Source organism: Nerophis ophidion, linkage group LG26 (assembly GCF_033978795.1).
Source record: "Nerophis ophidion isolate RoL-2023_Sa linkage group LG26, RoL_Noph_v1.0, whole genome shotgun sequence".
In the NCBI taxonomy this organism is placed as follows: Eukaryota; Metazoa; Chordata; class Actinopteri; order Syngnathiformes; family Syngnathidae; genus Nerophis; species Nerophis ophidion.
Window position 1 is genome coordinate 13,387,602 of NC_084636.1, and position 12,043 is coordinate 13,399,644.

The 12,043-nt window shown below is 36.7% G+C and overlaps 1 protein-coding gene across 1 annotated transcript in view; it reads right to left on the reverse strand.

The window, feature by feature from the left end:
* kita (KIT proto-oncogene, receptor tyrosine kinase a) overlaps positions 1-10,194 on the reverse strand; it is a 228,529-nt gene extending 218,335 nt beyond the window's left edge. The window contains exon 1 of the mRNA XM_061888897.1: positions 10,100-10,194. The gene's annotated coding sequence lies outside the window, so the exon portion shown is untranslated. The remainder of the gene's footprint in view (positions 1-10,099) is intronic.
* Positions 10,195-12,043: the final 1,849 nt, after the last annotated feature.

The window sequence follows — 12,043 nt, forward strand, 5'->3', positions numbered from 1 at the left end:
TTATTTCTATTTTTATATTTTGATAGCGGGAGGTACTTTTTAAAATGATTATATATATTTTTTTAAGTTATAGATAGATCCATTAAGAGTTTGAGCAGAAATATGTCATATACGAATTAACTATACACAATAAAACTTTAACAAAATACATATATGTTTTTTTTTGTAGTTATACCTTTGTGACATGAAAATGTAAAAAAAAACACCTTGTGTTTACTTTTTGATATCAATATAAAACTAAGCAGTTTGGTTAATTAAGATGAAGTCTAATAAACGAGTGTTCTTCTTCTCTTGGTTCAGTGCAATAGTGGCAAGCAAAAATAAAGAAGCGTGACACCTCTCACATCAAAAAGGCATACTTGCCAATTCTCCCGGATTTTCCGGGAACCTCCCGAAATTCAGCGCCTCTCCCGAAAACATCCCGGGACAAATTTTCTCCCGAAAATCTCCCAGACCTGAGTGAAAACAGCCTGTTTTCATGTCCGCTTTCCCACAATATAAACAGTGTGTCTGCCCAATGACGTTATAAATGTAGAATGATCGAGGGCGAGTTCTTGGTTTCTTATGGGAGTTTATTGTTAGGCAGTTTCATTAACGTCCTCCCAACGCAGGTAACAACACAAAACAACAGCAGTCACGTTTTCGTCAACCGTAAAGCAGTTCGTCTGCCGTAAACAGCAATGTTGTTACACTCTTAAACAGGACAATACTGCCATCTACTGTAAATGCACCACAACACCTCCAGGCAACACCTCCAGGCAACTTCAACCCTTTACTAATACCGTCCTCCATTCACATCCCATCTCCCCGGATTGTAAATAACCTAATGTAAATAATCGAATGTATTTCTAATGCATATACCTGTTCTTATGCTATCTGAACTCACTATGTTCTCTGCTCGCAGTAAATATCCTACTAAGTAGGATGTCCATTTCTCTGTTGATGCAATTGTTGATGACTGAAGTACTGATATCAACCAAAGCTCCTCATCCCACCCCCCGGATTGTAAATAATGTAAATAATTCAATGTATATACTATGATGATTAACTTATTAACGTATTATGCTGATAGTATATATTTGTACCATGAATTGATTAACGTGGACTTAAACAAGTTGAAAAACTTATTCGGGTGTTACCATTTAGTGGTCAATTGTTCGGAATATGTACTGTACTGTGCAATCTACTAATAAAAGTTTCAATCAATCAATCAATCATATACATGAGACAATAACATCTACGGCTTTTAGAGAGTGCAGTGCAAAACTGCACACAACAGCTGTAAAAATACTCTCTCTTAACAACGCCCCCAACTACACCACGCCCCAGACCACGCCCCCCACCTCCCGAAATCAGAGGTTTCAAGGTTGGCAAGTATGCAAATAGGCAATCTTCACAGCTTTTGTTCAGTTCGATTAGATGACAACACATTTGAGCTAGTATTGATGTTATTTGAACACTGACACAGTTTGCAGCTAGTGTAAATAAATGAGGAGTGAACATCCCAGTCAACAAACTAAAGATGTTATAAACAAGTAGTGACAACGTTCACGACACATCCCCTGCTGCATGTTTCCTCACCTCGTTAACTCTCAGTCACAGCAGCTGATGGACGCTGTATTGAGAAAATAAAATCAACATCAAATAGTTTTCTGCTTCTCTGTATACTTTTAGTGTGGGGACAAGTGCGTCCATCTCCAATATTGTCCACACCTGTCTCCATCAAAACATAGGAGTGCGCTCTTAAATGCACACCGGGAAGCGAGGGAAAATCACGCTTGGCTCCGGTTATGTCGAGGGGAAATCTCCGGAGCAAAGTCCGTGTAGCTTGTCTGGCATGATTATCAAGCCAAACCCCGCTACTGCGCATGTGCCTGTCTTCCTGGTGCCTAAAATGCATTATTAATGACAGTTTTTCGTTAATAAAAAAATTAGACGGTGGTACTAACCGTCTGGAATTTCATTGCGAATTATATTACGACCTAAGCCTATTACTACATACCGTAGTAGTAGGCTTAGTGAAAGGGGAACATTATCACCAGACCTATGTAAGCGTCAATATATACCTTGATAGTGCAGAAAAAAGACCAAGTATTTTTTTAACGGATTTCCGAACTCTAAATGGGTGAATTTTGGCGAATTAAACGCCTTTCTGTTTATCGCTCTTTTTGCGATGACGTCAGAACGTGACGTCTCCCAGGTCATACGGCCGCCATTTTCATTTTCAACACATTACAAACACCGGTTCTCAGCTCTGTTATTTTCGACTATTTTTTGGAACTTTGGAGACATCATGCCTCGTCGGTGTGTTGTCGGAGGGTGTAACAACACTAACAGGGAGGGATTCAAGTTGCACCACTGGCCCGAAGATGCGAAAGTGTCTGCCGCCAGACCCCCATTGAATGTGCCAGAGTGTCTCCACATTTTACCGGCGAAGACAGACATGGCACAGAGATGTATGGATAACCTGCAGATGCATTTGCAACGATAAATTGAACGAAATCACAAAGGTGAGTTTTGTTAATGTTGACTTATGTGCTAATCAGACATATTTGGTCGCGGCGTGACTGCTAGCTAATCGACGCTAACATGCTATGCTAATCGATGCTAACATGCTATTTACCGGCGGTGCTAAAGCAGACATGGCACAGAGATGTATGGATGACCTGCAGATGGATTTGCAACTATAAAGTCAACGAATTCACAAAGGTGACTTTTGTTGATGTTGACTGCCAGCTAATCGACGCTAACATGCTACACTAATCGATACTAACATGCTATTTACCGGCGGTGCTAAAGCAGACATGGCACAGAGATGTATGGATAACCTGCAGATGCGTTTGCAACTATATTATGTTTCCTTCCACCCACATTTAATGCAAAAAAAACACTTACCAATCGAAGGATTTAAGTTGCTCCAGTGTCACAAGATGCGAAAGTCCTGATCGTTTGGTCCGCACATTTTACCGACGATGCTAACGCAGCTATACGGCCATGCTGTGGCTATGAATAGCGTCAATAGCTATTCGCTCAATAGCTTCAGTTTCTTTTTCAATACTTTCATACTACAACCATCCGTTTCAATACATGCGTAATCTGTTGAATCGCTTAAACCACTGCAATCCGAGTCTGAATCCGAGCTAATGTCGCTATATCTTGCTGTGGTATTCGCCGTTGTTTGTTTACATTGGCAGCACTGTATGACGTCACAGGGAAATGGATAGTCTCATCGCAAATAACAAAAATCAAGTACTTTAAAGCTTTTTTTAGGGTTTTTCAGGGGCCGGTAAAATTTTGAAAAAAATTTCAAAAAATACAACAAGCCACTGGGAACTGATTTTTATTATTTTAAACCCTTTTGAAATTGTGATAATGTTCCCTTTTAACATTTCCTGGTTACGGACATTGCACGCGGTCAAACACATTGACGCTAATTAGGCATGTGCAAATATGGACAGAGCCCAGGCTGGCAGAGAAACAATGAGACATTAGTGGCAGAATTAGTGTGGAAAACTAAATAAAAATGTATAATGTAAAATATATGTGCAGTTTTTCATTATGGGAGAAAAACACAGCACTAAGGGACTAGATTCAATGCCAGGTGGAAAATGTGCGTGTGTCTGTTTGTGTCAATTTTGTGTGTTAAAAAAAGCATAATGTTGGAAAAACATTATTTGCATTACAAAAATTGTTCAGTCCCATGTTGGGTGTACATTTTAATAAAGAACACTTATCAAACATGTATAACTTTTTTTTGTAATTAGTTATGAGCTAACTATGGACAAAATGTGGTTAATCGGAATTGAATATTTTAATTGTTTGACAGTTAAAATATTAATGATGACATCTTAACATTGCAACATATGCCAATATGGCCGATTTAGTTTACTAAATTACAATTTTTTATTTCCCACGGTGTTTCCTGTTGAAAACATCGCGGAATGATGACGCCTGTTTGTGACATTATTGGTTGGAGGGGACATATTAGCGCAGCACCACTTGCGGCTAAAAGTTGTCTCTTTTCATCGCGCAATTACACAGTATTTTGGACATCTGTGTTGCTGAATCTTTTGCAATTTGTTCAATTAATAATGGAGAAGTCAAAGTAGAAAGATGGAGGTGGTAGATTTTAGCCTTTAGCCACACAAACACACGGTGTTTCCTTGTTTAAAATTCCCGGAGGTGAAACTTTACTATGGATCAGAGCGGTCAAGCGAACATGGATCCCGACTACATGTCAACCTGCAGTTTTCGGTGAGAAAATTGTGGTAAAAAGTCGCCTCTTACCGGAGATCAGCGGAGCTTCTGTCCTGCTGCAGCTTCGTGACTTCCCTCAGAGACTGGCGTCAACACACTCTTCCGACTATCAGGTACTATTTAACTCACTAAAATTCTAACAACACAATAGAAAGATAAGGGATTATCCTAGTAAATGTGTCTAAAAAACATCTGAATCGCTCCCAATGCAATCGCCTTTTTTTTTCTAGTCCTCCACTCTAGATTTCCTCATCCACAAATCTTTCATCCGCGCTCAAATTAATCGGGGAAATTGTCGCTTTCTCGGTCCGAATAGCTCTTGCTGCTGGAGGCTCACATTATAAATAATGTGAGGATGTGAGGAGCCCTCACACCTGTGACGTCACGCGCACATCGTCTGGTACTTCCAGTACAGGCAAGGCTTTTTTATTAGCGACCAAAACTTGTGAACTTTATCGTCGATGTTGTCTACTAAATCCTTTGAGCAAAAATATGGCAATACCGCGAAATGATCAAGTCTGACACATAGAATGGACCTGCTATCCCCGTTTAAGTAAGAAAATCTCATTTCAGTAGGCTTTTAATCAAGATGTAAGAAATTCATTATCTAAAAGGGAACTGCACTTCCTTTGGGAGTTTTGTCTTAAATTCACAATCCGTATGTGAGACAGGCAACTCGTAAATAAACTTTAGCAAAAGTCAACTAACAATGGAGGTAAAGGAATTCGCTCTACAATGCTCTCTAAAAAAACATCCAAACACCTCCATCAACATTGTATATACACGCTGCAAGTAATATGTAATGTAGTCACAGGCATATTCATAACAACACGTTATGACAACACGCATTAATTTCACAGGCGCATCACATCATTCGCTATTTCTTTCAACAACAACACTACTAATCATGACATACTTCAAGAGAGCCAACAACGACTACTTTGGGGCAAACTGTGATTCAGATCCTTATATTTTTGAGCCTGAATATAAAGAAGACAAGCTACAAGTTTTAGACGCTGAGTGATAGCAGATCTAGCAAGTAACGGTATTGCTAAGCGCTAAACAAGAAATATACAAACCCCGTTTCCATATGTGTTGGGAAATTGTGTTAGATGTGATTATAAACAGAATACAATGATTTGCAAATCATTTTCAACCCATTTTCAGTTGAATATGCTACAAAGACAACATATTTGTTGTTCAAACTGATAAACATTTTTTTTTGCAAACAAAAACGTGTGGCAAACACAAAATATGCAACATTCTACACAAAAAGTAACTCAAAGTGGAATATTTAATGTGAGGTAATTGGAGCCTTGAATAGGTCAATAGTTCATAATGACATTAATTTTGATTCTTTTTTTTTAAGAAAGAAACAGCCTGCATGGCAGCTTTGTGTTATTAGAGTCAAAATTGCAACATCTTCTTGTTAAATTAAAAATGCTCTTTTGTACCACTATTTGCTTAGTATTTTTTTAATCATATTTTTAGAATGTGCCGTTAAAAAATTCCCTGCGGGCCGCAAATGGCCCCCGTGCCTCACTTTGGACATCCCTGATTTAGACAGAATAATATTGTAATTGCATGCATGTGACACTACAGAATTTGCAAATTCATTTGTACAAGTTTTCATTATTTGCAGAGTAAAGTCCGGTGTTTTCTACGTATTACAACCATAGTCATTTAGGTTGTCTGCTGTTTCTGGTTTGCAGGAATCCACTGCATTTACTACTGTCATCAACTATTTTGGATTTTACTGTGTTGCTATTTAACAACAGTCAGTTTTTACAGTAAAAAAGGGGACATTAAAGGCCTACTGAAACCCACTACTACCGACCACGCAGTCTGATAGTTTATATATCAATGATGAAATATTAACATTGCAACACATGCCAATACGGCCTTTTTAGTTTACTAAATTGCAATTTTAAATTCTGGACATCTGTGTTGTTGAATCTCTTGCAATTTAGTCAATGAATAATGGAGACGTCAAAGAAGAAAGCTGTAGGTGGGAAACAATGTATTGCGGCTGCCTTTAGCAACACAAACACAGCCGGTGTTTCATTGTTTACATTCCCGAAAGAAGACGGTGAAGCTTTACTATGGAACAGAGCGGTCAAGCGAACACGGTTGGATTGGACCACACACACAAAGTACAGTGTATTATGCAGCGATCATTTCGAAAGAGCGTGTTTCGAAGAGGGTCCCTTGCGAAGGGCAGAGATGGGCATCGCCACCACTCGTCGATTGGTGCTGAAGACCTTCAGGTTGTACAGGTACGACCATATAATCTCACTAAAACACTAGTAACACAATAAGCAGATAAGGAATCTTCCAGAATTATCCTAGTAAATTTGTCTAATCACATCTGAATCGTTTCCACTGTATAGTCTTTTTTTTTTCTAGTCCTTCACTCTCACTTTCCTCATCCACAAATCTTTCATCCTTGCTCAAATGAATCAATCAATGTTTATTTATATAGCCCCAAATCACAAATGTCTCAAAGGACTGCACAAATTTTTACGACTACGACATCCTCGGAAGAACCCACAAAAGGGCAAGGAAAACTCACAACCGGTGGGCAGGGAGAATTCACATCCAGTGGGACACCAGTGACAATGCTGACTATGAGAAACCTTGAGGAGGACCTCAGATGTGGGCAACCACCCTCCCTCTAGGGGACCGAAAGCAATGGATGTCGAGCGGGTCTAACATGATACTGTGAAAGTTCAATCCATAGTGGCTCCAACACAGTCGCGAGAGTTCAGTTCAAAGCGGATTATTAATGGAGAAATCGTCGCTTTCTCGGTCCGAATCGCTCTCGCTGCTGGTGGCCATGATTGTAAACAATGTTCAGATGTGAGGAGCTCCACAACCCGTGACGTCACGGCGCACATCGTCTGCTACTTCCGGTACAGGCAAGGCTTTTTTATTAGCACCAAAAGTTGCAAACTTTATCGTCGATGTTCTCTACTAAATCCTTTCAGCAAAAATATGGCAATATCGTGAAATGATCAAGTATAACACATAGAATGGACCTGATATCCCCGTTTGGATAAGAAAATCCCATTTCAGTAGGCCTTTAACAACAGTCAGTTTTTACCTTAAAAAAGGGGACATTATTCTGGTTGTTTTTTTCCCCGAAATAAACCGCGTAATAAACTGCAGCTCTTTGCAATGGCGCCTCAATTGTTAGTAATCGGAATCAGAATCACTTTATTAATCCCCAAGGGGAAACTAAAATTTGTTATCAGGAATCATTGTTGTTGTTTATGTAAACTAAAACTACAAGAACAGCGATGAGTGTTTGTCATGAGACATTATACAAACAACCAGTTGTTTTTCCAAGGTGAAACTATTTTAGAGCATCTGCCTCAAGGCTTCAACAGTTCCAACAAAGACTGAAGGGGGGGTGGGGCGACAAGACCTATAACAACTGGGCTCTGATGTTCTATGGTTGCATTCAAGTGATCCGGGGGCCACAAACTAGCAACAATTAGGATTCTGTAAACTATTCTTCTTTCTACTCCGTTTCGGTCGAGTGTGTATTTAATGCAGGGGTCACCAACCTTTTTGAAACCAAGAGCTACATCTTGGGTACTGATTAATGCGAAGGGCTACCAGTTTGATACACACTTAAATGAATTGCCAGAAATAAACAATTTGCTCAATTTACCTTTAATAAATGAATCTATATATATATAAAAAATGTGTATTTCTGTTTGTCATTCCGTCGTACATTTATTTTCCTTTTACGGAAGGTTTTTTGTAGAGAATAAATGATGAAAAAAACACTTAATTGATCGCTTTAAAAGAGGAGAAAACAGGAAAAAAAATTTAAATTAAATTTTGAAACATATGTTATCTTCAATTTTGATTCTTCAAAATTCAAAATTCAACCGAAAAAAAGAAGAGAAAAACTAGCTAATTTGAATCTTTTTGAAAAAAAAAAAAAAAAAAGAATTCATGGAACATCATTAGTAATTTTTTCCCGATTAAGATTAATTTTAAAATTTTGATGACATGTTTTAAATAGGTTAATATCCAATCTGCATTTTGTTAGAATGTATAAAATATTGGACCAAGCTATATTTCTAACAAAGACAAATCATTATTTCTTCTAGATTTTCAATAACAAAAATTTTAAAAGAAATTCTAAAGATTTTGAAAAAAGATTTAAATTTGATTCTAAAGATTTTCGAAATTTGCCAAAATATTTTTTTTTATTTTAATCATAAGTTTGAAGAAATATTTCACAAATATTCTTCGTCAGAAGCTAAAATGAAGAATTAAATAAACATGTATTTATTATTCTTTACAATAAAAAATATAAATTTACTTGAACATTCATTTAAATTGTCATTTAAAAGGTAAAAAGGTATATGTGTTTAAAAACCTTTTAAAGGCCTACTGAAACCCACTGCTACCGACCACGCAGTCTGATAGTTTATATATCAATGATGAAATATTAACATTGCAACACATGCCAATACGGCCTTTTTAGTTTACTAAATTACAATTTAAAATTTCCCGGGGAGTTTCGTCTTGAAAACGTCGTGTAATGATGACGTGTACGCAAGACGTCACACGTTTTTAGGAAGTATGATCGCTACGCACACACACAGCTAAATGTCGTCTGCTTTAACGGCATTATTACACAGTATTTTGGAGATCTGTGTTGCTGAATCTTTTGCAATTTGTTCAATTAATATTGGAGAAGTCACAGTAGAAAGATGGAGTTGGGAAGCTTTAGCCTTTAGCCACACAAACACACGGTGATTCCTTGTTTAAAATTCCCGGAGGTGAAAATTTACTATGGATCAGAGCGCGGTCAAGCGAACATGAATCCAGACCAAATGTCAACCAGCAGGTTTTGGTGAGAAAATTGTGGTTAAAAAGTCAGTTCTTACTGGAGAAAAGCTGAGCTTGTGCCGTCCATGAAGCTGCCGTCGACTTCCCTGAGACACTGGCGTCAACACACCCGTGGAGACACCCTTCCGACTATCAGGTACTATTAAACTCACTAAAACACTAGCAACACAATAGCAATCGCATTTTTTTTTTTTTCTAGTCCGTCGCTATCAATATCCTCAAACACGAATCTTTCATCCTCGCTCAAATTAATGGGGAAATTGTCGTTTTCTCGGTCCGAATAGCACTTTTTGTTGGAGGCTCCCATTAAAAACAATGTGAATATGTGAGGAGCCCCCACACTTGTGACGTCATCGTCAGCGACTTCTGGTAGAGGCAAGGCTTTTCTCTTAGCACCGACAGTTGCGAACTTTATCGTCGATGTTCTCTACTAAATCCTTTCAGCAAAAATATGGCAATTTCGCGAAATGATCAAGTATGACACATAGAAGGGACCTGCTATCCCCGTTTAAATAAGAAAATCTCATTTCAGTAGGCCTTTAAGGTTGTATTTTTTCTCGAAAATTGTCTTTCTGAAAGTTATAAGAAGCAAAGCAAAAAAATAAATGCATTTATTTAATAAACAAGTGAAGACCAAGTCTTTAAAATATTTTCTTGGATTTTCAAATTCTATTTGAGTTTTGTCTCTCTTAGAATTAAAAATGTCGAGCAAAGCGAGAAAAGCTTGCTAGTAAATAAATACAATTTGAAAAAATAGAGGCAGCTCACTGGTAAGTGCTGCTATTTGAGCTATTTTTAGAACAGGGGAGCGGGCTACTCATCTGGTCCACGTTGGTGACCCCTGACTTAATATATTTCAGTCTAGCTTCGTTATGCAGGTTTAGTTTGCATTAGCATCTTTGAAGGCGAACACCTGCCATTATTTTAGAGATAATTGCTCTTTAAAATGACCCAAAACAACAACTCTTACCGCATCTTCATGGGTTAAAAGCTCTCATTTCAAAGTTGAGGTTGAACTCGTCATCGAGTGCACTTAGTGCACTTGTCTTGTTTCTTCTTCTGCTGCGCTTTTTTTTTCTCGCCAGTTTGTGAAGGAAGACGCCATTAAATGCGTACAAGGCGACATCTAGTGGATTAAGGCAGTAACAACAACTTACACCCCCTGTCCACTCCCCCTTTTTTTTTTTTTCAATTTGTCTCACTTTTATTATTTCATTATTTTTATTTTGCAATTTTACTTTTCACTATCTTGTTTAGCTAATTCATTGTTTATGTTCTTTGTTTGTTTTTTTGCTCTATGCTTTTTAACCTGTAAAGCACTTTGGTCCAATTTAAAAAATGTTGTAAACGTGCTATATAAATAGTTGCCTTGGCTTGCACACTCAACTTTACATTATAATATGTATATCAATCAATCAATCAATCAATGTTTATTTATGTAGCCCTAAATCACAAGTGTCTCAAAGGGCTGCACAAACCACAACGACAATCTCGGTAGAGCCCACATAAAGGCAAAGAAAAACTCACCCCAGTGGGACGTCGGTGACAGTGACAATGATGTCTATGAGAAACCTTGGAGAGGACCGCATATGTGGGCAACCCCCCACCCCATTTATAATGTTTATACATGTAATTTATTTGTTATTATTATTGTGTATGTATATATATATATATATATATATATATATATATATATATATATATACATATATACAATAGATATACACAATAATAATAAAAACAAATAAATTAAATGTATAAACATTATAACATTTGATTAAATCAGCCCTTTGAGATACATGTGATTTAGGGCTATATAAATAAACATTGATTGATTGAGTGATTGATTGATTGATTGATTGATTGATTGATTGATTGATTGATTGGTTGATTGATTGATTGATTGATTGATTGATTGATTGATTGATTGATTTAAATAAATTTCATAATTTCCGAAACTCTTAATTCTTTTGAAATTGGACGATGTCATTATGACTTTGTTCACATAAAATTACTTTCTTTTCCCAGATGTAATCCTTGGAAAGCTGCACCTATATTGACATAAATGTATAATCTATTTCAGCTACAATCGGGCAGAAGGCGGCGTACACCCTGGACAAGTCGCCACCCCATCGCAGGGCCAACACAGATAGACAGACAACATTCACACTCACATTCACACACTAGGGCCAATTTAGTGTCGCCAATCAACCTATCCACAGGTGCATGTTTTTGGATGCACCTGTGGATAAGATGCATTTTAAGGAAATAAGCGGTAGAAAACGGATGGACGGATGGTATAATCTTTTTGAGTAATAATTCAATTGTATTCTCAGTGCATTTTTCATAATTGTTTCCATTTTTTGATTCTCATTTGAAAATTCTGCATGATATTGTAACTTTATTTATAATTTTCATGAATTAAAAACATTCACAATGTTATCACTTCATATTCTCATAAAATGTAGTCTTTTTTTAATGCATTTTTAATATTTTTTCTTGTTGTATTGACTTTCCCCCTAATAATATTACAATTTATTATTATAAGTTCAATTTTTTTTAAATATATGTATTTGGTCAAATTTCCACTTTACATTTACAGAAAAAATATAATGATGTATAGTGAATAATAATTATAATGAATGCATTCTGATTACATATAATGCATTCTATTTATCTACTTATTTTTCATTACTTTAAAAAAAATATCAGTTCATAAATATCATAAAATTTTAACTTTTTTCATGAAATTTTTATTCTTTACACTCTTTCATTTCTTGTCAAAATCAGTCATTCATCAATCACAATTTGATTAATTATAAGACTGTTGTATTTTATATTTTTTTCTGTTTTTCAATGCGACCACTTTTTCCCCGTACTTTATTCTTTTAAACCTTGTTCACATACAATTCAG